The sequence below is a fragment of the Rhinolophus sinicus genome, linkage group LG05 (assembly GCF_036562045.2).
Source record: "Rhinolophus sinicus isolate RSC01 linkage group LG05, ASM3656204v1, whole genome shotgun sequence".
Lineage (NCBI taxonomy): Eukaryota > Metazoa > Chordata > Mammalia > Chiroptera > Rhinolophidae > Rhinolophus > Rhinolophus sinicus.
In genome coordinates this window covers 148,593,874-148,619,848 of record NC_133755.1, presented here as the reverse complement: position 1 = coordinate 148,619,848, position 25,975 = coordinate 148,593,874, and the positions used below count along the sequence as shown (strand labels likewise).

The following is a 25,975-nucleotide window of genomic DNA, read 5'->3' as shown; positions in this document are numbered from 1 at the left end:
TTGGTAAAACTTGATATATAACACATACTAAATCTTTACTTTCAATGCATCCTTTATCATATATAGAGCATTTTAGCAATTAAATTATATTTCCAGCAGGTAGTCGAGAATACTTGTTTTGTTTATCTTAGAATAATAAATCATCTTGGAAAAACAAAAACAAATTTGAAATAAGTAAAATTTAAAAATTATTTGCAAGCCTTTTAGTCCTAGGAGTTGTATTAGAAGTTTAAAATAAAAACGAAATGATGAATTATTTGTCCTAACTCCATGAACTATAAATGACATAATTACAATACCACCCTACTATGAAGGACACCTGAGATTGGACCAGGTTGAAGGAAATTACAGACCTGAGTTGGAACTGAAAACCCTTGGATAATTAATGAGTCAGTTTTCTGTCTCCCATACAATCTTGGGAGACACCCAAACCTTGCAGAAACAGATATGTCACATTCATTAACTAGCCAGCTGTTAATTGAACTAAGGCAACACTAAGCTGACAAGTAACTGGAAAAGACATGACTTCTGATCCCCAGTGAAACCTGACTTACCTAGCCACTTCCCACTACCTACTGGGACAAATAGGATGGAGTACTTTATCTAGTGGAAAGAGGCAGTAATTAAGTTTATCTGGGAAAAGAGAGAGCAAGCATAAGGAAAAAATGATGGATTAAAGCCATTCAGTAACTAACTATTCTGAAGGCAGGATATCAAGCATTTCCCTGGTGAGGTGGCCCTCAGAATCCATTATCTTACTTCTCTACATCTTTAAACATAAGAAGCAGCATGAAGAAAAGAAAAATGGACTGGAAAGCTATATATGTCTTCAATATCTTACCCCATGCAATTGTTTGCTTTTGAGATTTGGGCTGGGTATTTCAAGGACTGCCGTTAAATCAGCTGTGTAACCCAGAAAGCCATTTCACTCCCTCAGCCTTGCTTTCTTCAAACACAGGGTGATCCTCCATTGCGATTTCCCTGGGAAAGTCCTAGTTTATTTACATTTTCCTTGATATCCCTTCTGGCTTAGCTTTTGTCATTTTCAAAAAGTCCCAGTGTTGACAATGTATAAAAGCGTAAACTAGAATGATGTTTTCCTCTAACTCTTCCAGCAATAACATCCTGTCATCCATGGGCCCCATTTAGGTGTAAGGAAGGTCACCAGATGTGAACAGCAAATGTCTAGTCAAGGAAAACAAATTTCAACAGGGAGAACAGAACTAGAACTATATATAACTACATAGATCTCAAAAACATCATGCTGTAAAAAGCAGAGAGATATTACTTTTGTAAATTTTAAAAATACAAACCAGGACTAAATATTGAAATAGTTATATAAATACATGAATAAAAGTATAAAATGGATTGGAACGATATAGACTAATTTATAAATGCTTCTAAAATGAGACTTAACTAATTGTACCATTTATTTCTTTAAAAAGAAAGACTTTCAGCAAATATTATAAAACAAAATAAGTGTCAATTCTGAGAAATGGGAGTTGATTTTATTCTTTTTTCATCTCTGCCTTGTTAAATGTCTCAATATATAAATACACTAATACAAAAACAGAACATGAACTACTGAATCAAAAAGTAGATGGAGCTAACCAAGGATAGGCCTGGAAAAGTGGCACAAAAGATTCAAATGGCTCATGTATTGCAGCTGATAAGCATAACTCACAGTCAACCACAGTGTTTTGAATTGATGTTACAGGCAATCACTGTATATTGCTTTCTGGGCTCCTGTTGGCATAACCTGGCTGTAGCACAACCACCTGAAGTCCCTTTGGCCTTTTTAATGGCTAATTCAAATTATTCAATGGTCAATGCTAACAACATGACTGAAACAAAGGAACTGATAGCAACACAGATAATTGGTTACAAACAAAGCCCCAGCGACTTTCAAATTTCATCCAAGTACATAAGCAGGCTTTCTTTGAACAGGTCATAACACATTGTCCAAGATCCTTTTTGATATAACAAATGGAGGTTGAGAATATACATCCCCCAGCATAATTCAAAGAGCTACAGACTGAGCTAAAAAACAAATCTTTCCAGCAACTAAGAAGAAATAATAAGCAAATGCTAACAAAATGGGACAATTAGCCCAATGTGTTTTCTAATGTGCATTTACTATTTCTCACCATACATTTTAGAAAGATGTTTCTACATTCCAGGATAGTGAGACACTATCTACATTAGTGGATATCATTTTTACTTTCTGAGTTTTTTAAGTCAGAACAAGTGTTTCCCAAAATGAGACTCTAGGTCACCATAACAGTACCATTTATTGAGTTCTAAACAGTTTAAATTAGTTCATTTAATTTAAATGAAATTTGGCCAAGGTCTATAAGTTAAGTGCAAAGCTGCTGGGCCTGACTCCAAAGCAGCCATAGAGTCCCTCATTGTGTTGTCTGTCTTCAGGGGAGCCCTTCTCACATCAATGATCTCAATAACGCATCCTGAAACTTTTGTCTTCATAGATGAGTTAATTACCAACCCTCCATCCCCAGCCCCTCAGCATCCCATACCCTGTTTCCTTGAAAAGAAGACCTAGATGGACAATCAGCTCTAATGCATCTTTTGGAGCAAAAATTAATATAAGATCTGGTATTATATTATATTATATTATATTGTATTATTATTAAAGACCCAGTCTTATATTATAGTAAAATAAGACCTGGTCTTATATTAACGTTTGCTCCAAAAGACGCATTAGAGCTGATTGTCCAGCTAGGTCTTATTTTCGGGGGAACACGGTATATGAATTGTTTGTGCTACATTCCTTCCTAGTGATACAAAGCTTCTGCAATCATCTCAGTTACCAGAGGTAACTTGTTATAATTTCAGGCAGCCATTCCTTTGATTAAATAAAAAAGTATCTTCCTCTGATTCCCATCCACTCAAACCAAGTTTTGCCTTCTCCGTCATGTAGAACAGATGATATTTCTTACATAATTGAAGAAAGTTAGCATGTCATCCCAGGACTTCCCCAAAGTACTAAATGTCAGTCACTCCTAAGAAGATGCTCTATGGGTCTCCTCATAGTCCTCCAGTCAATTTTTCACTAGATCAGCATTTCCATTCTGGCAGTTCACAAACCATGGGAAATTGTAAAGTCTATACCTCTGTGAGAGCTCACAAAAGGGCACAAGATAAATGGGGTAAGGGCTCAATAAATACTGAATGAATGAAGGAATGAAAGTATTAGTTTTGCAAACACTGTGAACATTAAATGATAACAATTTTGATCACTAACAATTAGTGCTAAACTGTCAATGACCACCTCATTCATTGTATATATCCCTTTTTGTGTCCTTTATAAAGGTGTCTGTTTGTTCTGCTCTTTTGTTTCTTGGTTGTTTCACTTGTTTTGTTGCTCATTTCCCCCTCCATAACTCACCAATTACGAACAGTTTTTTAACAGTCTTTAAAAAGTGACAGTCTGATTAGCATGAAAATTAACAAGATTTATTTCTTTATCTCTAGAGTTGTGCTTGCTTGATTTTGTTACTCTTACTTAACATAAAATAGGTAAGCTTCTCTTTTGCTTTTATTACTTATGAGAAGAAGAAAACATTTTATACATTTGTTTTGGTTACTTCCAGGCCTTTTTTTCTAAGGATGATCAATAATATATGTACTAGGTGTATAACTATGAACAAAATAAGATATATTCTTAAACCAATGTTTATTCAGCATGGGTATTAGAGCTAGGTCTAAGCTGTTTTTGTTTGTTTGTTTGTTTGTTTGTTGAGATTTGGACATTTCCAAGCATGTCTCATGAGCCAGCAGGATGGATCTGCCAAAGATATAACTTCACGAGTACCTAAAAGTCCTTATAAGATGGACACTGATAATGGCTAAGACCTCTAAGCTTCCTGAGCAAAAGCCACCTATTAACAGTCCTAGCCCCTGTATTAGAGAGGGAAGAACCTCTTAGAAGGAAGAATCTCTGTATATTGATGGATAAAGAGAGTTGGAGGAAAAAACCTGACCCAAGGACAATAGTCAGGTTAGGAAGGAGCGGAAAACATGGCTGAATGCAGAACATTGTGCAAGTTGAGCCTGGAAGAAAAGTGCACCACAGATGAGACAGGTGGCGGGGGATGTGAGCTGAGGGATCGCTAGCAGAAAGGCGTGGAGCGGAGGGAGTGACCTCAGGAGGAACAGCAGTGGCCAGGAATCAACACATTGCCCAAGGACATGGAGAAGGACTGGATGTAACAGAAAGACTAGGAAGTTCATGGGCCTCTTGGTTACTCTTTCTCATGAGCTATTTGGGGCTTGAAGCAATTTTCCCACTAGGGAACAAGACAAAAATGTACTGTTTTGTTAGTGCTGATGTAAATTAACTGGCAGGCTGATAGCACCTGGAATGTTTTAAATAAATTCAAACTGTTTTCCTTTATTTCACTGTTCATTGACCATAATACATTTCCCTGTTCTATTTGTTTCTGGGGCCCCAGCATTAAAGGAGCAAAACTACTCTGGAAAAAGATGAAGAAAACAATCTTTGCTGTAATATACAATAAAAAGGAAATACTTCTCTCCAAATTTTATCAGTGTGTCACTCCTCTGCAATTATCTACTGCATAATTCAAGATAGGAAACTGGAATTATTTCATTTTTTATTAGTGATAACATGTTTTAATGTATTATAAAAATTCAGACATTATTCAATAATGTTGTAAATAACTTCTACTGAAATGAGATGTCCTGGCACGTGTAAGAATTATGAAACTGTCTAGTTGAAATCCCTGTTCTCTTGGATGTTATAACTCAAATTAGTTGACCTTTTTAGGTGAAACAATCCTGATTTCCAAGACATTATTTGGTCTTCTCTAGAACTCCATCTTTATTTTTAACTAGGACATACAATATATTCAGCCCTCAAAAATGTCTGTGATGCTCTGTCTGCAGTGGGTACAATTCCACAAAGTTCTAGCCCAGGATGGGCTCTGCTTTATTAAGCCTTCAAACAGTAGTATATTTGGAATGTTAGTCAGAGTTTACTATTTATTAATTCTATCCCTCCAAACATCAAGAAAAGGATTATCAAACACATTGTTAGGCATACTGCTTGAATCTCTTTTCTGTTTATAGTTATAGAAATTTTACTATGTCTGTATTCAAGTCTATCAATCTTAAATTATGATTTCTGACTTTGATGTCATATTTTACAAGATTATAAAACTATCCACCGATCTATTTTCCTTCAGTTATATCTCATTATTTGTTTTCTTTAAGTAATCTGACATTTGTGTATTATATGAATAAAAGATTCCAACTTTACAATTTTTCCTTGTATTAATTCCAATTTCCAATTTCCTTGGAATTGTGTTCATATAGTAGTAGTTTCTTCACCGACATAAAATACTGCATTTGTTATACATTACCTTCATATACTTAAATCTGTTTTGAGAATTTTCAAGCTGATTTACCGACTCTAAGTTTTTATTTTAGTAAAAATTGCCATATTGTCTTAGTAATTGTAACTTCATAATATTTTTTAATACTTGCAATTAGAAGTTCCTTCTTCATTATTCTTTTTCAAAATTTTGCTATTCCCAAAAATACATTCTTACAGATGTATTTTAATAATTATTTTGCTAACCTCTCCCTAAAAATCTCTTTATGGTTTTAATGAAATTGCATTAATTTTATAAACTAATTTGGGGAAGCTAACATCATTACAATATTTATTATTCTCATTCAGGAATACAATATAAATCTTGATTACTGCTAATCTTATTTGTTTTATTTTCTTTATTTAAGTCGTACATTTCTTATGTAGTTTATTCAGAGATATATTTCATTGCTATGATAAATGGGATTTTTTCATCATGTTTTCCAATTTGTAGCTGTTATAGAAAAGTCAATTAATTCATACATATTTATTTTTTGTATGGCCACTTAACTGAAGTTTCTTATTCTAATAGTTCTTCAATTGATTTTTTGGGGGATTTTTAGTAAAAATAAAAAATACATTGTTAAAGAAAAAAGATGTCATCTCTTTTCTAATAATTGTTAAATTTTGAGAGACAGCATACCGTACTATTTAAGTTTAAAGACTCATGAGTTAAGCCACTTGAGTTTTAAAGTTCAGCTCTGACACTTACTAGTTGTGTGACCTTGGCTAAGTTATTTAGCTTCCCTGGGCCTCAGCTTCCTAATTTGTGAAGTGAAATAATAGTCTCTATCTCCTAGGATTGTTGTGAAGATTAAACCAGTTAATATTTGCAAAGTAGAACAGTTTTTAGCATATATATAATAAAAAATTTTAAGATGTTTGTCTTTTAATTTTATTGCATTGAACTACAAGGGATGACGTTGGGCATATACTATAGTAAGCCTCTAACATTTTTCTGTTTTCTTAAAATTGATTTTTCAGAATTTAATAACACCTCCATTCCTAAATTACTCTGTTGTATGGATGTATTTTTTCTTAAAAGGAATATGGTTGCATTTTATCAAATGTCATTTGGAATTCATTAGGAAGTAAAAAATAGGGGTTTTAATCTTTAGTCTATGACTATGAAATTATTTTAATAAATTTTCCAATATTGAACAACTTGCACATTGCTAGAATAGACACCATTTGTTATATTATTGTATTTTGTTGATTTCTACATTCCTATATCTAGTATTTCAATGAATTTTTGTGATTTTCTTTTTTTTCCTACTTTTATTAGTGTTTTCTTGTTTTCGGCTTTTTTTAGTATTATGCTTTTTATTAAATGAATTAGAAAAAATGTTTCATCCCTTTTATAGCGCTTATAGAGTATGGCATAATACGTTCCTTAAAAAAATGCATATTTTCAACCACTAATTATAAGTATCTGGTGAAAACAAGATACTTCGCTCATCTAAACAGAATATTATAGGTCCTGCCAAATGTTCCTATCCAAGCTGGTCAAGGACAGAGGCTTAACCATCAGATAAAATTAGGCTCAAATCCTAACCTCACCACCCACTAGCTAAATGTGTGCACTTGGCAAGTTGCACTTTGATCACAGGGAACAACCATACCTTCTTTACATTCCTCACAAAGAGTTATTATGAGGACTACATGAAATCATGTTTATAAATCACTATGCACTCCACCTGCAATAAAGACTCAATGAATTATTTAATGGGTTAGTTTTAATTTTCCTTAAATACAAAATTAATGTTTACAATTGTACTTGCTACTTTTTCTTAGCATGGAGATTTTAGTTGTTTATGTAGAAAAAGAAATGTTTTTGAAAAACAGTTCTGTATGAAATTACTTCATAATAAAAGGTAGATTTCAATTAAGACAGTTATTCTCTACTGACAAATTTAAAAGTTGACATGAAAGTAAAAATGTTCTGCTAACACATGAAAATGAACCCATTGCCACTGTCTAAATGAAATCACAGAGAGTTAATGAGAAAGTTGTACTGGTTTTTAGAAAACCCGACAATAAGCCTAAACCAATATAATGTCTGCCACTCTTTCTTGTTCCCTTGGAGCTTTGTTCTCATGGGAATCAGAGAGTGGGAGGAGAAAGTACCTTTACACAGGCTGAGGCTTACTCCCTGTTCTCTGATCTGCCATCCAAACTGCAAGAGGAGAGCAAGTCTCGCATTCCAGGTGGCAGCAGGAAGGGATTGGAGTGGCCTCAAATATAACCAACATAATAGAACTTTTTGTTAAATATTAAGATTGTACCATAAATGTAGTCTCATTTTTAAAAGACACACAATCTGTATAGGCTGTGGATGCTGAGAGAGAAGATACTTATGAAGAAAGGCTCCTGCTGACTACCTGGGTTCAAATTTCAAAGCAGAGCCTAGCAGCCCTTTCTAAACAGGGGCAAATGGCGCTTTAGGGAGAAGCCTGTACTAAGTTGCCTACCTTCCATAATGAACTGCCTACCTGAGCTCTGTGCCTGCCTTCTGAGCCAGCCCTTATAAAGGAGTTCCTGGAATGGTATTTCAACTAATAGGACTGAGGTGTTCCCCACCTAACTGGAGCTATACAGGTATATCCCCATCGACATCTTCATTGACCAATCAGAGCGGCTCCATTCTGACCAATCAGGGCAGTGCCATTTGGACCAATAAATTGTAAGCTCTTGGAGTCCTCATGTGCATGAGGATGGACCAATCAGGGACCAGGGGTAGGGACTCCTGTCTATATAAGTCAGCTCTAGCACACTTTCTCTTTCCACCAAAGACAGAAGTCTGTGTTTCCCCGGCTGGAGCTGAAACACCAAAGATGAAACATTAAAAATGTCTTGCCAGAGCAGAGGGAAGTGGACTAGACTGGAGTAGATGAAGTAGACTAGAGCAGAGCAAAGCTGTCTAGCAGGAGAAGGGCCTCACCCCAGGGCCTCCTTGTTCCAGGGCAGCCTTGCAGCCATGCAGTTTTATAATTCAGATGTAACACTATTGAGCTGTTCTACAGCCATGCTGTTCTCACAGCCATGCTATACCACAATTGAGCTGTTTGCACTGAAAAAAGTTTCCCTCTTCACTGTACCCCAAATTGGGGATTCCTGCTGGCATTGAATTAATGCCAACAACCATCAGTTGAAAAGATGAATATGAATATACACATATATAGTGTATACAGTTTATATGCAATATATATAGTATATATACAGATGAGTATAAACAGAGATCTCTACATATTCTTATTCACCTACACAAATGGATGCCATACACACACACACACACACACACACACACACACACATATATACCATTGTCATATATATGCCATTTATATATATGAAATATATGTGATACATATGCATATATAGGTATATATAATCAGCACACAGAAATCTGTTTCTCAAGAAATATTTAAGATTTATGTCCACCAATCAATGTCATCAAGAATATTGACTTGTGTGTTCTGATTATAAATCTATTACTATGGTCTCTGAGAAGAAGAATATTAGAAGAGTAGTAAGTTTTTAAGACCTGATAGGTAATATTATGAATTTCTCTTCTGTTTCAAAGGCTATAAATTGAAACATTATTGTGGTGGGATGGTCAAGTCTGCTGAGAACAATTTAAATAAGCACAGTTAAGCATGTAAATATCAAACCAAGCTTTGTCTCTGTACTAATCACTGGTCCCTGGCAGACACAGGATGGAAATGTATATCTCAAGTTCTCAGCATGCATTATTTGCTATTAATTTGACATTAACAATAGATTCTATCAAGTTTCGGTTAAACCGTACCGATCTGATTTCTAAGAAAAGACACACACACCCTACCTTTTCTTTGCTGTCCTCTGGCTTTATAGCAAAAAAAAGATATTTTCAGGGACAGCCTCAATAGTAGGATCAGTGGATCAAAAGTGTACCTACCTCTGTCTTTTCTGCTCCCTGTGTGGCTACAGTAACTTGATGACTTCCAGCTTCCCCCAGATTTCTCTTGATCGAGTGCCTATTCAGTGTACCATGACCCCTGAAGGAAACAAAGAGAGACAAAAGATTTATTAAGATAAAACTCTCATTCCTTGTCTCTTTCAGAAAAGAACAAATGGTTCCTCAGGCAATAACGTCTAATTTAATGACAAAATGCCACACAATTTTAAAACAAAGTTCATTGTTATTTTTTCATTCCTCACCCTGATTTCCTTTTCTTTTATATTTCTCTGATTTATAGCAGGAGCAGGATGAATTTTCTTGAGTAAGCAGCTCAATACTCCCTTGTAAATGAGAAGTGTGTTTCTTTTTATTATTTTGTTCACCATTCAAACCCAACGCTTGTATTCCAAGCAATCTTTCCTGTGTTTTGTTCTAAGAACATGTAACATGAACAGTAAGAGCCATTCTTACTAAATAGTAAAATCAACAATATAGCAAGATACATATTTTTCTTCAGCTTTTCAAATTTCCATTGAACACAGGTTCACTAACTGAGTGACAGCCTTTCTCAAATGTGTGATTTTAAAAGCAATAAACCCCTGCAGCAGTTCATCTTTGAACTCCAGTGCCAAAGAACAAGAACATTACATTGTTTTCCTCAATTATACAGTATGGTGATTAGAATTCTGGAAGAGAAAATGAACCCAATAAAATCCAGCCCACATGTAATGCCTCAGTATCAAGAGGTAACTTGAAAATTTGCTATGAATAGGCATCCAACCCACTTGCATTGTTGCCCTGTTCATATCTTATTAGGTATTATATATACAAAGCCCCTATTTTAAAACTAATAATACAGAAAACAACTTAGTTATTTTCATTTCCATATATACTGACAGAGGTAGCTACAACTGATCACAGGGTAAACCAGGCCCCCTTTCACTCGGGCAGTTTACATGTCTGAGCAGACACATAGTAAATGCTTAGTTGGCCAAGAGGAGATAGCCGTGTTTCTTTCATGTTATGGAGATCATCTGCTCCTTTTTCTACAAAGTGTGGCGCCAGTAATGTCCATATTCCTATACTTATATGCAGTGTTTAAATTTACTAGGGTTATTCAGAGAAGAATAGAGTCCAATGCTGTCTGCTGTTTTCTTCTCTCCCTCTTCCTTTCTACTAAGTCACCACATTTTATCTTTTCCAGGCTCATAATGTTCCTCAACTCACTCTTCATTCCAATTCCATTCCCCCAGGGACCATTTATTTCGACCCTCCTCACCTGCACCTTCCTCCACTCCATCAATTCTTACACAGATTAAGACATCTCTCACTAGTCTCCCAGGGTAGAGGAATGCTCCTTGCAGTCCATGTTCCACAGACCAGTCATGTTGGGACAGTAACTGAACGTTAAATTTACATTATATATATATATATATATATATATATATATATATATATATATATATATATATTCCAAGAATTATTTGTGGTGAAAATATTTCAGTATAATTCTCAAATAAAGTATTTTTCTCCAAATGCTAATAGCACTATGCTAGCCATCTTCAAAGTTAGTTTTCAAATAATTTCATTACTCTTCTCTTTCTTTTGCTTCTCACGTTTCCTCATAGCTTACAAGCAACCCAGTAAGAGCAAGTCCTGAGGGTGTTGTAATATAGAGGCAGAAGCACTGAACTTAATTCTAGCTTCAGCTCATCCATTTATCAACTATTGACTCTGAGGAGCTACCTCCTTTCTTGGAGGAAATGACAGAGCTTTGTTTATCAAATGGGGATGAAAATATTTATCCTGCTTATCTCTCCAGGTTGCTTTGGGAATCAAGGAAGATCATATATAATAAAATACAGTATATATGCTGTATTGTTATTATTCTCCTTGAAGAACTGCAAAAGCAAAAAGGGTACTTCTTGTGTTCAACACTAGATTCAGACTGGGATCCTAGAAAGGCAGCTGTGAACACACTCCTAAGTCTTGCAGCTTCCTTTTGAGATTGTGATGTTCTAAAGCATTTTGTTTTGGCTTCCAAAGGTGGGGAAAAAAACAAAAGAATCAGACTCTAATATTTGGATTTCCAAGACATGCTGAATCTAAAAAAGAAAGAAAAGAAAAAGGGTCTCAAAAAAGTGACCAACCTTATTTGGCTGAAACTGCCATTTAATTAAAATAACCCAACAGTCACTTGTGGCATAAATGTTAATGCAATCTCCAGCTAATGACTCCAGATATTACTGGACACTTTGCAGTAGGAAATATATGCCTATTTTCTACCATTGTATTGCAGGTTTTTAATTGGAGAATGTGGAATGTGTGTAGTAGGATGAGCTTGTTTTGCTTCTAAAAAGAAAATTGAAAACAACCCAAATATCATTTCATATATAAGCAGCATTATAGCCTAAGTTCAAGACAGTTTTTCATTTTTTTATTTATTTTTTATTTTTTTATTTTAGACTAAAGAAACCAGAGGGATATATTTGAACTCATGCATCTAAACAAACCAATGAAAGTATAGAAATTAAGTGTAGAAATAAGAGCAGAGTGCTAGGAATAAAGAACAAAGCTATATTTTCTTAAAATTTGGTGAGATTAATGTTAATTAGAGTTCACTAGCTTAAATTTTCCTCTGAATTGCAGATGTATAATGAGGTAAATAAAACAATCCTCAATGAAGTATAATTTTTTTATTTGAAAGTTATTGTCCTACATTAAGAAGAATCTGTGTGTTCATTCATCCATTCATTTAGATATTCAAAAACCAAAACCTACTGAGTGTCTCCCGTGCATGAGACCTTGTATAAGATGTGATAAAATGTGCTGGTTTGGATCCCTTGGCCACATAGGGGTAGCAACTAATGTCAAAAGAATTGCACTAACAGGCCACATTAAAACAAAACAAAAAAACAAAAAACAAAAACAAACAAAAGAAAAACAACAACATTCTGCTTCTGCTTAGAACACACATCACCCTTTGCTCTCAGCAGGATAGCCCTGTGGGGCCGTCCTTAAAGTTCCAACTCTAGTACTGCTGCTTTTGTAGAGCTCTTTGGAATTGCTCCAGTTTTGTATTCATCATACTCCCTGCCACTAAATCACTTTGTTCATAACTCTCTGATGTACTTAGCGTAGTCGGCTTTGCATTAAAGCTCTATGTGTGACAGTTTTCCCTAGCAGCCTGTGAGTATCTTGAATGGCAATGTTTCACTCATCCATCTGTAAGACTCAGCACGATATATGTAGGCACTTATTTAGTGATTACTGAATGGAAAATTCATACATTTTTGCTTGCATGAGTAAAAGGTATATTATAACTTCAATATGAAGATTTGCAAATGTTTTACGCTCACTCTTCCTCCATATAGCTCTAAAAAGTTGTATTTACATCATGAATTTTTACCTTTGTGAAAATATGAAAAACTCATGGAATTATTTATAAAAGTGTTCACAACAAATGAGCTTGATTCTATTCAAATTCTTTCATTTACTTATTCTTAAGTTTACTTCTCATTGACCCCTTAGCATATTCTCTCCTATTTTTTCCTGCTATCTATGCTTGATTTCTACAATTTCAACTATCCTACAAATAGATCCTTAGTTATTGCTACATTTTCAAAAGCTTTAACAGCTACTGTAGGTACATAAAATTGCAAATAACCTGTGTGGTCCATCCATCCATCCATCCATCCATTCATCCATCCATCCATCCATTCAGCAAATACTATTGTCTACCATGTGGTAGACATCATGGAAGAAACACAAACCCTGTTTTAAAAGACAGAGAGAGTGTCACTCCTACAGTAGTTGGTAAGAAATATACACAAATGATCACAATTAAAATTTTATCTAAGTGCCATATCTCTAATTTATCTGAAATTATTAATAAAAACATTTCATGAAGCCTTCGTAGCTAGAGAATGAATTAAGAGGAACTAATGAAAAGGACTACAAATCAGAAATATATTCATGTTTCAGATTCAGTTAATACAAACAGTTAAACATTCAGTCGAACTGTCTTCTTAGATTCAAGTCAATACCATAAACATCTGTAACAGGCAAAATAAAATCAGGTTTTCTAATTAAAAATGTAACACCTGCATTGTACAATTGCTTTTACCTAGCAATTTGGCAAATTTGACCAAGAGTCTTAAAACTGTCGACAAACTTTGATCCCATCATCCCACTGTGAAACTCCCTTGCCCCTTCAGATCCCCAGGATAAGCCTCCTTTTACTTTATTATTGTTGCTAGGAGGGAGAGGAGATAAAAGGACTTTAACATTAAGTAAATATGTGTCCTGTGTCATGCACCTTGCAAGATACTTTGCATTTTATTCCATTTAATCAACACAAGTAATCTACCACAGAGCAGACTTTTTTCAAAGCTTAGAGATGGTGAGGTACCTGCCTAAGGCCACACAACTAAAGTCAATGTCACAGAGACAAGATTCAAGTTCAGCCTTTTCAGACTCTAAAGCCTGAGATTGATACTAGTCACCACAGTGCCTCACCATATTCTTGGACTGTTGACCTAAGTTTTATATGTAACTTTTCCCAAGTATTATTTTTCTCTTATGACTAAACAGCAGTTCCTTGACTCTTATTAATTTTGCTTTGTATCTAAAGCTCTAAGAAATATGATTTTTTTGGAGAACTGACTCAAAAACAGTTCACTTATTCATTTTCTCTAATTTTTCTTTTAACTATTTCCTTTCTTCAACATCTCATATGCCAAGGAAAATATACCTCACATGTCATACTAAAAAGAAAGTTCAGTGCTAAATGCCTGAATTATTTTTCATGTTCGTACAATGTGAATGGATGTAAAGAAACTTGATTAAAAAGCTGTGCTCTATAGGCCCAAATAATAAAATAAGCAAATTCAGTTATGTAAATTATTTCATACTTTTCACTCTCTTGCATTTTCTCACTATATCATTATAACCCCGAAACAAACTCCAAGCAAATGGTATCCAGAGAAAATCAGGTATATCCATAATGATATCAGATGAAACAGACTTCAGGGTGAAAAATGTAACAAGAGAGAAAGATGGACATTTTATAATGGTAAAGGGGACTATACAACAAGAAGACATAACAGTCATCAATATTTATGCCCCCAATCAGGGAGCACCAAAATAAACCAAGCAACTACTGACAGAACTAAAGGGAGAAATTGATCAAAACACAATTATACTAGGGGACATAAATACAGCATTGACGGCTACGGATAGATCATCCAAACAGAAAATAAATAACGAAATAGCAGCCCTAAATGACACATTAGATGAAATGGACATAATTGACATTTATAGAGCACTTCATCCTAAAACATCAGACTATATATTTTTTTCTAGTGTACATGGAACATTCTCAAGGATAGACCAAATATTGGGACATAAAACTAGCCTCAGCAAATTTAAGAAGACTGAAATCATACCAAGCATATTCTCTGATCACGCGTCTTTGAAATTGGGTATCAACTGCAAAAAGAAAGCAGGAAAAACCACAAATACATGGAGATTAAACAACATACTTTTAGAGAACGACGGATCAAAGAAGAAATTAGAGGAGAGATCAAGATACATAGAAACAAATGAGAATGAAAATACATCCTACCAAAATTTGGGGGATACAGCGAAAGCAGTTTTAAGAGGGAAATTTATATCATTACAGGCCTATCTCAAGAAACAAGAAAAATCCCAAATAAATAACCTCACATTACACCTTAAAGAACTAGAAAAAGAAGAACAAATATAACCTCAAAAGAAGACTTCCTGTGTTGCCCACATGAAATCATATAGTACTTAGAGTATAGTGTTATGATAGAGAGCACAGAGTCCGAAGACAGACTTTCTGATTATAAATCTGTTACTGTGTATATTTGGTCTAGATACCAACCTTTCTGGGCAGGACTAGATTTCCCCATATATAAAATATCCATGCTGATAGTACCTATCACAAAGACCTGTTGGGAGATTTAAATAATATCCTGAATTTAAGTCATATAAACAATACCTGGCACATACTATGCTTAATATATTTTAGATTTATTGATACTCTTATACAACAAGGATAAATACAATACTTGTGCCAATGATATGTATGATAAAAAACATTAAAAAGATCACTTTTAAACATTAAGTAGTTTTAAATAAGGCCACTTAGGAAAACATTTAAATTTTCTATTACTACTGATATATTTCAGTAGTACTCTAAGTGAATGGCTTAGACACATTAGCGGGTGTGCATGTTTGTGAGTAAAACAAAAATCTGTGTGCAATTCTTGAGAGGAATTTTTATTATTTTTATTTTTAAAAATATAGGTTCCCTCAAAGAGGGAGGCCCCCAGTGCCAACAAAGAAGTTTCCCCTGTGTACCCAGAGCAAAGCCATGCCTCCTGAACCCTTAGGATCAGCGGGCAAACAGTAACCACCCAAGGCCGGAAGTACTGGATGCAAAGGTAGAGGCGGGGAAGGAGATAAGAAAGGTTTATATCACTTCTCTCTAGCTGGCCAATGTTAATTATTTCTCAGCTCTAACAGTTGCATGTTTCTCTACTTCACACTTTAGCCTCAGATGCAACTGTGTGCTATTCCAAGCTATTGAAAGAGCTCAATTTTGGCTGTTACAATATGTGCCTAGATCTCACAAGAAGCCATTGCTTAACACAGGTGACTGGAAGTCCTAAAAATAGAATTCAAGCCTCCTTACAAGAGCTGTTTAGTTTCGACATTTTATCAACTCTCCTGAAGAGTCATTTATGGACTGTGTCAAATATTACAAATAAAATAAGATGTGGTCCTGGTGAATTATCTTCTGACTTTCTTATACAGAAAGAAACTTTGAAGCAGTATTTCCCGTATTAGTAGCAATTTCTTGCATCGATATTAAATCAAATACTTTGCCATTTCAGGCCCATTTGACAAGACCAGAATTAGCTTGCTGATTTTTCTCAAATGTAAACATTTGTTTTGGCTTAATACTATTAACAGGGAAAGTTACATATTTAATATGGCATAAAGAAAAATTACTTTCCATTGACCCAGAAAATTTACCTTGCAACTAACTACGCCTGAAGGAGAAAGAACTGAAATGGAAATATTTGATATGGGAACTCTATCTGCCACAGCTACCTGCCTTGCTCCAAGTTCATAAATTGCTTGCATGTTCATAGAACATAAGTTGTTGTCTTTGATTCTAAGGTCAAATACTTACTGCTAGCAACCCTTGTGTCTCTGAGGGAGGCTTGCCCTGCCAGACTACTGCTTCTCCCATGGGGGCAGGCCCACAAGTACTGTAAAACTCCATCGGGGCTGACGCGCCACCATGAGCCTCTGGTTGCTCAGCAACAACCCCTTATGACGGCTCCTCTGGGACTGCTAGGCAACAGCGCTGAGTCTGCCCCAGCTGCTCCCATAGCACTGCCTCTCAAGGGGGCCAGGTTAACAGGAGGCCAGGGGCCCTAAGTGACTAACTAGTTACATAATTAATACATATTTCACGGAATGCTCTCCAACTGTCTCTAAGTAAAAATCAGAGCAGAGCTACTTCCTACCCTTAATTTAAACGCTATCCTTGGATCTTTACAGAAGCTGACAGAAAACTAATGCATTACAGCCAAAATTTGTGGGGGTAGAGGGGTGGGGGGAAGTCTATTAAAAAAAGCACACACATACACATAAAGGAGGACATTCCTTTTTAAAATCACGTTTAAAATATGACTTTCAAAGCTTTCATAATTTGAAAGAATTTTGCTAGTTAGATATTTTCTATTAACAGACAAAAAAATAAAAATGGGAAAACATAAGAATTAAACCACATTATTCTTATGGCAAGGTTTTTCCTAAAATATTTTAAACATAACTCCTTTTAAGTATAGCAATTTTTAGGAAAGACTTTCTATTCTTATCTATAGTTAAACCTACATTTACATCTTCAGTCTCAATGTCTCCTTAGCTCTAGACCAGGAGTGTCCAAACTGAAGCCCGCGGGCCAACTGCGGCCCACAATCCATTTTTTATTGGCCCGCAGCAAATTCCAAAAATATATTTAGTTTACTTAAATAAACCAGGTGAGGCAATAGGTACTTCACCTCAAGTGAGTGGCCCGGCTGTTTGTGTATTTTACCGCATATGGCCCTTGGTGAAAAACGTTGAAAAAAGTTTGGACACTCGTGTTCTAGACCCTTAACTCAAACTCCACACAAATCTAAACTGGTCATATTTTTCTATCCATATACAGCCTACCTGTTTGGAAAAAGGCAACATGTCCAGTCAACCAATCTAAAAACTTACCCAGACATCAAACCAAGAGTCCAGCCTTTCCTTTATGTCCCCTGCTGTCTCTTACCTCTCCGTTATAGAGGAAGAGGTATGTTCTCCAAGAGAAATGGACTTGCCGCCAAATAAATCACAATACAAATAAGATTCTACTACTGCACTAATTCAAAATAGTCAAATCCAAGCTACTTAGCATGATACCACAAGGCACTTCTGAAACTACTTCCTGTCAAACTTCCAACCATATATGCTGCTATCCACTATGCTGATTTAATTATAGTTCCCTAATCACGTCACTTTAAGTCTCTTTCCTCTTCAAAGGACACATTGTCCTTTGCCTGGCAAACTACTGCTTCTCTTTCAAGACCTAGCAATAACATTACCTCCTCTGAGAAACCGTCCTTGATGTTAGAATTACTTATCACCACCTCTGAACATCTGCATACTTCATTCATACTGCTATGGTGATATTAGTCACATTGTTTTACAGTCATTTACCTACTCAATATTTATTCCATGTTCTTCAAGATCTAGGACCTTGTTCTGTTCAACCTGGTATATTCCTTGGCATTAAGAAGGTATTTTATACTATAGTTTACTAATGGTTAGAGAACTGTACTCTTAGGTAAAATTGTAAAATATGTGAGGATTGCGCATGTTTAACCTCTTAATTAACCAAGAAAGGATAATAAAACAACTCACCAACAACAAAAACTTAATCTCCTGACTGTGGCCTGGTCTTTTTCTCCCTAAATTTATGGTGAATCATAGAGGAAAAACAGCAGATATTTCTATAGTGATCCAATCCATCCAGTAATAGGGCTGAAATAATCAGATGGCCTGTGCCCCCTTTATTATAATCATAATAACATGAAACTCAAGGGAACTACTTGGTAACCAAATCACTAAAAGCTGGTCTGCAACTGATCTCAAGGAAGATAATTTCCCACTCAGATTAGCAATTCTTAAAGCAGTTTTTGCAGAAATCTTGGTGCAACTAAAATAGGGAAGTGAATATAAAGGAAACAAACAAAAAAAGTAGGGTTAAATAAAAAGCAAAAAAAAGTTATTCTAATTTTAAAACCTCTTAAATAATACTTCACAAAACATCATTTATTTAACAGCTATCCCCCTCAAAACACTAACTAAAAAATAAATGGAAACATGAGCAAACAACACACAAAAGGCCACAAATGCAGCAGCCAAGTGTAATATTATGAAGCCACTCTTACCTCATCACCTCAGGAACTAAAGATATTGGTTTCCTTTTTCAAATATAATAACGCTTCTATGCTTTTTCCATAACTTCTTAAATTCATATATATGTTCATACAACTATCCATGCAACACAAATTCTATTCTATAGAAATCGGAATTATTAGCCTGTGTTAAACTGAGAATTCTTAGTCTATTCCAAGCTTGTGGGTTCTGTATTCTGCAAGCCTGTGCTTCTTCAACTGGGAAACCTGTACCCTTAGAAATACTTGACTGCATGCTGAAGATACTCACAACCATATGATGAATTTTGTATATCAAAACAGTATTACTTGATTATATATATAGGCATATTTATGTATTAAAATAAAATAAACACACTATAGAGTGCCAAATTTACACAAATTTGTTTTGTAAGATACCATAACTTTTTAATTGCAGCTTAACTTTTGTAACATCTTTTTTTATTTTGTGGCAAAAATCATTTTCTCTCAATATTAGTCCTAAATCTTTCTTCAGATACCTCACAGGGCCAGCCTAAACCCCTATGTACCTAAGTATTCCTTCAAAAAAATAATAATAATAATGGTCACAACTAATGGAGGATGTGTTCCTTCTGTACTGGATGCCAGGAAATGTGTTGGGTACTTGACAATCATTAATCACAACACTAGAGCTGAAAGTAAACAGTACCTCTATGCTATAAAAAGAAAAGAAGGAAGGAAGGAAGGAAGGAAGGAAGGAAGGAAGGAAGGAAGGGAAGGGAAGGGAAAGGAAAGGAAAGAAGGAAGGAAGGAAGGAAAGAAAATAAAGGAACTAGGCCTACAAAAGGATAACTAAATATGCATCTAACTCCAAAGCTTCTGTTGTTTCTTTGTCTTTTTGAGATATCGTATTATACTACATTTCCATGCCTTCTTTACCAAGTGTTCATTTCTCCTAGCTAAATATCTCCATTTTATGACTAGTCCTTCTATCATTCTGCAATAATTCACCATGCTGATCAATATGTGGTGTGTGTGTGTGTGTGTGTGTGTGTGTGTGTGTGTGTGTGTTTATTTGTAGGAGTAGAGTATCCAGAATAATTTGATCATGGCAGAGCAGAGTTGGGTCATCACTTTCCTTGTTCTGGATAAGATACTGCTATTAATACAACTTAAAAATATACAATTCTTATTGAATAGGCCATAAAACAAAACTCTTTCATATTTTTTAACAGATTCTATTAATAACCATTTCTTCTCTATCTGGCTTAAAAAATGTATACAACTCTTGTATTTATCCACATATAAACAACATGTAAAAATATTTTTTGACTCATAAAGCACAGCACAGGTTATATGACTCCCTACTCAAAAACATTTAAAGATGCTAAAAAAGTAGTTACAAATTTAAGTCTAAAGTATTCATCCTAGCATTTAAGATTCTTCCCTACAGCCCCAGTGTATCTCTCCATCCTTATCTTCTTCTAGTCGCTAAAATTCTACACAGCTAAATCGCATTCTTTTCTGTATTTGTACTTTTGTTCATATTGTTCTTTCACTTGGGAATGTTTCACCTACTCATTGAAATTTCATCAGTCCTTCAAGGACCATCCCAATTACTACACCTTCTATAACATCTTTCTGAGTAATTTCAAACTTTATCTTTCTCTTCTTTGAAACCTATAGCATTTGTTAGTTCTTTTGGGGTACATATTACAGTCTACCTCACAGAAATCTTGTGTATGTTATCTTCCCTCACTTCCCCAAACAGATGGAATTATACGCTTCCTATAGAATGGATGGGGTCCCACTCCTTCCTGTACGCACTAACTATATCACTAACACAAGTACCTGAATCCAGGAAGGAGCTTTTTAATAGATATTTGTTTATTTGAATTTCATTAGCTATATATCTCATACACGAATGTACTGAATTCCAAAATTCATGAAAAATTTAAATAAAAGACATCTATAACCATCCACAGAAATGAACCTGAAAATTAATGGGCACACGTATGGTAGCATTAAAATATGGAATTATAGATTCTATTCAGAATAATACAAGTACTTTTTTCAGTGTACTGATTTCATGATGAAGAACTGAAATTGTATTATTCATGTTGGTGTAATTATGTTGACAAAAAAACTGAAATGTCAAGAGATTAGGTGACTTCTCCAGGGTCACATAACTAATTAAAAGCTGAGCTGGCCTCACAACAAAGCTTTGTAATTTCTAGTTTATTGTTTTCCACTACTACCTCCCAAATCATGTGTTGATAGTTTTAAAAATGTTAGCTGCAAAAATATTTATATAAAGAAGAAAGATTCCCTTCTTTCTCATGTATTATTTTATCTTTAAAATATTATTTGAACTGGCAGAATTTAAAATAAAATCCATTAATGATGTTCAATGAGAGTGATATTAAATAAAATGTATCTACACAAAGGTTACTAATTTTGCAACTTAACTACAAAGAATACAATCAAGAATCAGGTTATATAAAAATACTACTGTTCAGTCAAAATAAATGTCACAAAACCTATACACTAATAATGTTTGCCTTCTTTTCTCATAAAAGAGTCCTACAGGTTTAATCAGAGCCCATTTATGCTTCTGTTTTGTTTTTAACCTGTTTTGTCACCAATTCGGAGAGTCGTAAAAATTTTGCCTGCTCAACATCCCATCCCCCTTTGAGGAGCCTTCACTCTTATACTCACTCCATGTGATTCAGTTGCTTTCAAGAATGAAGTTGAGACCCAGACCTGACACATCAAAACTCTAAATACTCCTTAGCCACACTGATTAGTTCAGAAGTGATGAGTGACTCAAACCCACCCCCGCAAGCTTATTACATTTTTCCATCCCAGCAAATGATTAAAGAGTGGGTTCATGATGCATCGTAGGACAGGTGCCAAAGCTACTAAGTAAAGACTTTTTTCTCTTTGAGTTTCAACTTGGGAAGTTAGATCCGGAGCTGTTGATAGCTATTTTGTCACCCAGAAGAGCTTGAGAATAAGCCAATTTGAAAGAGATTAGAGCCAAAAAGTAGAAGGGAATTGGGTCCTTACAAAATAATTTGAGTTCTAGATTAAGCTGTGACTGAAGACTGGGTTACATAAATTGGACAAATTCTCCCTCTCTTCTTAAGCCAATTTGATGCAAATTTTCTGTCATGGGCAACCATAACATTCCTAACTAATGTACTTGGTTATCTGAATTTCTTAACCCACACTAGATTAAATGTGTCACATAGAAAGAGAGAAAACAGTAAAAGATATCACATACAGTAAATCCTCACTTTACGTCCATCCGTCTATAAGTTCTGAGGCTTTCAACAAAAAAAGTCTATGAAACCAATTTTACCATCTGTTAATTGATATAAATAAGAGTTAAGTTCCTACAGCATCTTATCAACATTATAATGACACGATATTATTCAAGGACTTGCTATAGTTCAGATGAACTAATAGCTTATAGCTTGAAAGTGAAGAAGAAAACAGGTGATGTGTAAAAAGAAAATAAGGAATTGTAAAAATTTCAAATATGTGACGTCTTTATATCAAGGACTTTCTCCATATAGCATCCTGCGAAACCCCTCCATCCCAGGAAAACCAGGACAGTTGGTCATACTACTTGGGAGTATAAGGATTCTTGCAGTGATTTGCATAAAAAAGATAAGGGGTCATTAGGTCATGGAGGACTCAAGGCAAGTGGTGGTGAGGCTCTGAGGTTGCTGTAGTTGGAAGGGAGAGAGCTGTCAGGGACTAGCCAGAAGCACACAGAATTCTTAGGTTCTACATTGACTGGTACTGATGGAAGTAGAATCCACTGAGAAACATCTTACTCCAAGCAATAAGAGCACGGAGAGTGAAAATAGATGGGTCAAAGTATCGGCCATTCCAATGAAGCCAAAGGACAAGTGTAGGAGTGAATCATCAGATTGTTGTAAGAAAAGAATATAGGATGCTATGCCCAGAGAGTTTCTGAATTTTAAATTTTAGGAAGGAACAATTTCTTATGATAGGAAGCCCAGGGTGTGGGTACAGAAGAGGTTGGGTGAGAAGGAGTAATAGAGAAGATTACTGCTTGAGTTGTGGAGATCAAAAAGTGAGAGCTTGTGGTGTTGGATTAGATATGAAATTACCCAGATTGAGGACAGGAGATGACGGTACACCAGTTGCTGTGAAGGAAGGGTTTGTTCCTACTCACCAGGTGGTGAATAGATAACAAGAATGAGTAATGGTACAGGATAGTGCAGCCAGATGGCTCAAAGGAACAGCAGTGAGTATAAGAGGGCGGAGAAATAAGGGTCTAGAGGTGGGACACAGGTATATTAAGGGCATGTGACACACCTCGCACTCTGAAAATCATATCCAATGAAATAATAAACAGTCTCTAATAGAAGGCCTCAAGGGGAAGTGGAATGCTCAGGGGAGAGCCAAGTTTCAGGGTTCGGGGAAAGAAGTGGAGGTCAAGAGGAGTTTACTGTGATTGAACAGGTGTTCCAGAGGACATGATGGAATGTTTTTGACAGAAGAATAAAAAACAGAGATTAGTTCAGAGAGACAGCACAAAAGCATATCAAAGTTTCAAAGCAAACAGGAAAAATAAGTAAACAAATGATGAAAATAGAGACTTACGACACTGGAAAATTACCTGTTTTGCAGGGCTAATACAATTATATTTTCCAAAACTGGTAATGTGGGAATTTAGGAATAGCTAGCTGCTATGATGTGGGACATGGAATTTCTTTTCCTTCTGGGATGAGGTGATGAGTGACAGATGTGGATCGAGGCAACTTAGGGAAGCAATGGAAAAGACTAAAGTCACGTGTTGGAATGATGGCCAGGGAGGTAAGTGGGTGGAAAACCTATGGGACTTCACAATGGTACAGAGAGCTGTGACATAGATGGGCTCCAAAGAGGTGCAGGGATGAGAGGCACGGGATGCTATTTGAAATTAATGGGAAAGGAATCAGTTACAGAACAAATGATTTGAGATAAGATTAGCTATTAAAAACAATAATAATAATGATAATAGTAATAAATTTTAGGTTCCCTACTTCATTCCCTACTAAAATAACTTCCAAAGGATTAAAATTTTAAATAAAAAAAAATCAAAAGTACTATAAAAACGTAAGTGAATAGTTTTACAAATGGAACAGTCCTTCTCAAACTTAACAAAATCAGAAACTGTGTGTGAAGAAATTGATAGCTTTAACATCCATAAAATTTCAGTATTCTTCCTAGCAATGTTCCCTAAACAGTTAATGGCAAAAAAAGAACCTGATTCAAAAATTGCCACAGCGTTCATATCCTTACGAATAAAAAGCTCTTGAAACAAACAAACAAACAAAAAAGATTAAAAGCAGGCAAAGAATATAATAAAACAATTCATAAAAAATAAATCCAAAATACCTATTAAAAATATTGGCTAACTGAAAATATTCAGCCTCACTAGCAATCAAAGAAATACAAATATGAGCTATCTTTTCCCACTGATTTTTAAATTTAATTTTTTGAAACAGTGTTAGCATATTAGTAAAAATACTATTTTGAGTAGAAATTGCTATAGGGTTTTTGAAAAAAATATTTTGCAGAATGTATCAAAAATCTTTAAAAAGTGAATGTCCTCTGTCTTAGCAATTCCATGTATAGAGATTTATTTCAAGGCATTAGTCAAAAAAGTGTGCACAGTGTATAAAGATTATGAACAGAGTTATCTACTATGATACTATTTATGCAACTAAATTTGAGGAAATTCTGCATATTTACCAATAGAGATTAATTAAAAAATTAATAGCACACTATGCAGCCATTAAAAATATGATTATTGTCTAGGAAAGATATAGTAAGATGATTTATTAAGTGGAAAATAAGATATATATGTATATATATGTATATATTATATGTACATGTAACTTGTTTTTAAAGAGCTACATATATGCAAATAATTTTATAATTAATGGTAGAAAAATAGGTGGACCTTATTTCTTTAATGCAATTCTATAATTTTTGACTTTCATTGCAATGTATATTATCTCAAAATCAATACTTGAATATTTTAAAGTTTAAAATTTAATGGTATTTTAAGTGGTAAAGATTATCTGCCCAGAAAATAACATGTGGAATAACTCATTATAATGTAATAATGGAGAGTTGACAAAAGAATGAGATCAAAAGGAAAAAATCACTTCATTATATTTTCACATCTGTGATTCTTATTGAAGAAATCACAATAGCAAGCACATACCATCCTGGGAAATACTGAATTCTACATTTAAACATTATTAATAGTTAAAGCAATATATTTTAATGGTTTGGGTATATTTTTGTTTTGTTTTCTCATCTCTATGTTAAATCAGTGATTACCACAGGATGCAGCAAAATCAGAGTGTAGCCTTTCGATAAACTAGAAAATTCTGTTTCATACCCTTAAATCTGAAATTTTATCTAACCAAAAACTATTTCATAGGTCACGTTACATAATAAGGGAAAATGTTATTTTTTTCAGTTTGCTATTTTGATTCATTTTTATTCTGGTAATAATAATTTTAAGAGGAAGAAAAGTAAAATGCAAACTATGTACCACTATTACATCAATCTAAAAATACATCCTTACAAATGTAGAAAGACTGGAAGATAATATTGAAGGAATTACGATTGAACATTAGAATTGAAATATAACTATATATATATATATATATATATATATATATATATATATATATATATATACCACAATATCACCTCACACCTGTCAGAATGGCCATCACCAATAAATCAACAAACAAGTGTTGGCAGGGATGTGGAGAAAAGGGAACCCTCGTTCACTGTTGGTGGGATTGCAAATTGGTGTAGCCACTATGGAAAACAGTATGGAGGTTCCTCAAAAAATTAAAAATAAAACCACATTATGACCCAGCAATTCCACTTTTTTATCCGAAAAAATCCCAAACCCCAGTTTGAAAAGATATGTGCACCCTTTTATTCATTGCAGCATTATTTATTAATACAATAGCCAAGATATAGAAGCAACCTTAGTGCCACTTTCTATTAAATGAGTTTGGATATATACTCTCTTCACTCACTTATCTAGAGAACAGAGCCATAAGACCAATTCTACAGGTTGGA

The 25,975-nt window shown here is 34.7% G+C and overlaps 1 protein-coding gene across 7 annotated transcripts in view; it reads right to left on the bottom strand.

Annotated features, from left to right (window-relative positions):
- The window catches only part of PKIB (cAMP-dependent protein kinase inhibitor beta), a 98,181-nt gene that overhangs the window by 65,620 nt on the left and 6,586 nt on the right, over positions 1–25,975 (bottom strand). For 6 of the 7 annotated variants that reach the window (XM_074333507.1, XM_019740967.2, XM_019740966.2 and 3 more), the window contains exon 2: positions 9,351–9,450. The exons of the other annotated variant lie outside the window; for it this stretch is intronic. The gene's annotated coding sequence lies outside the window, so the exon portion shown is untranslated. The remainder of the gene's footprint in view (positions 1–9,350; positions 9,451–25,975) is intronic. 7 annotated transcript variants of the gene reach the window in all.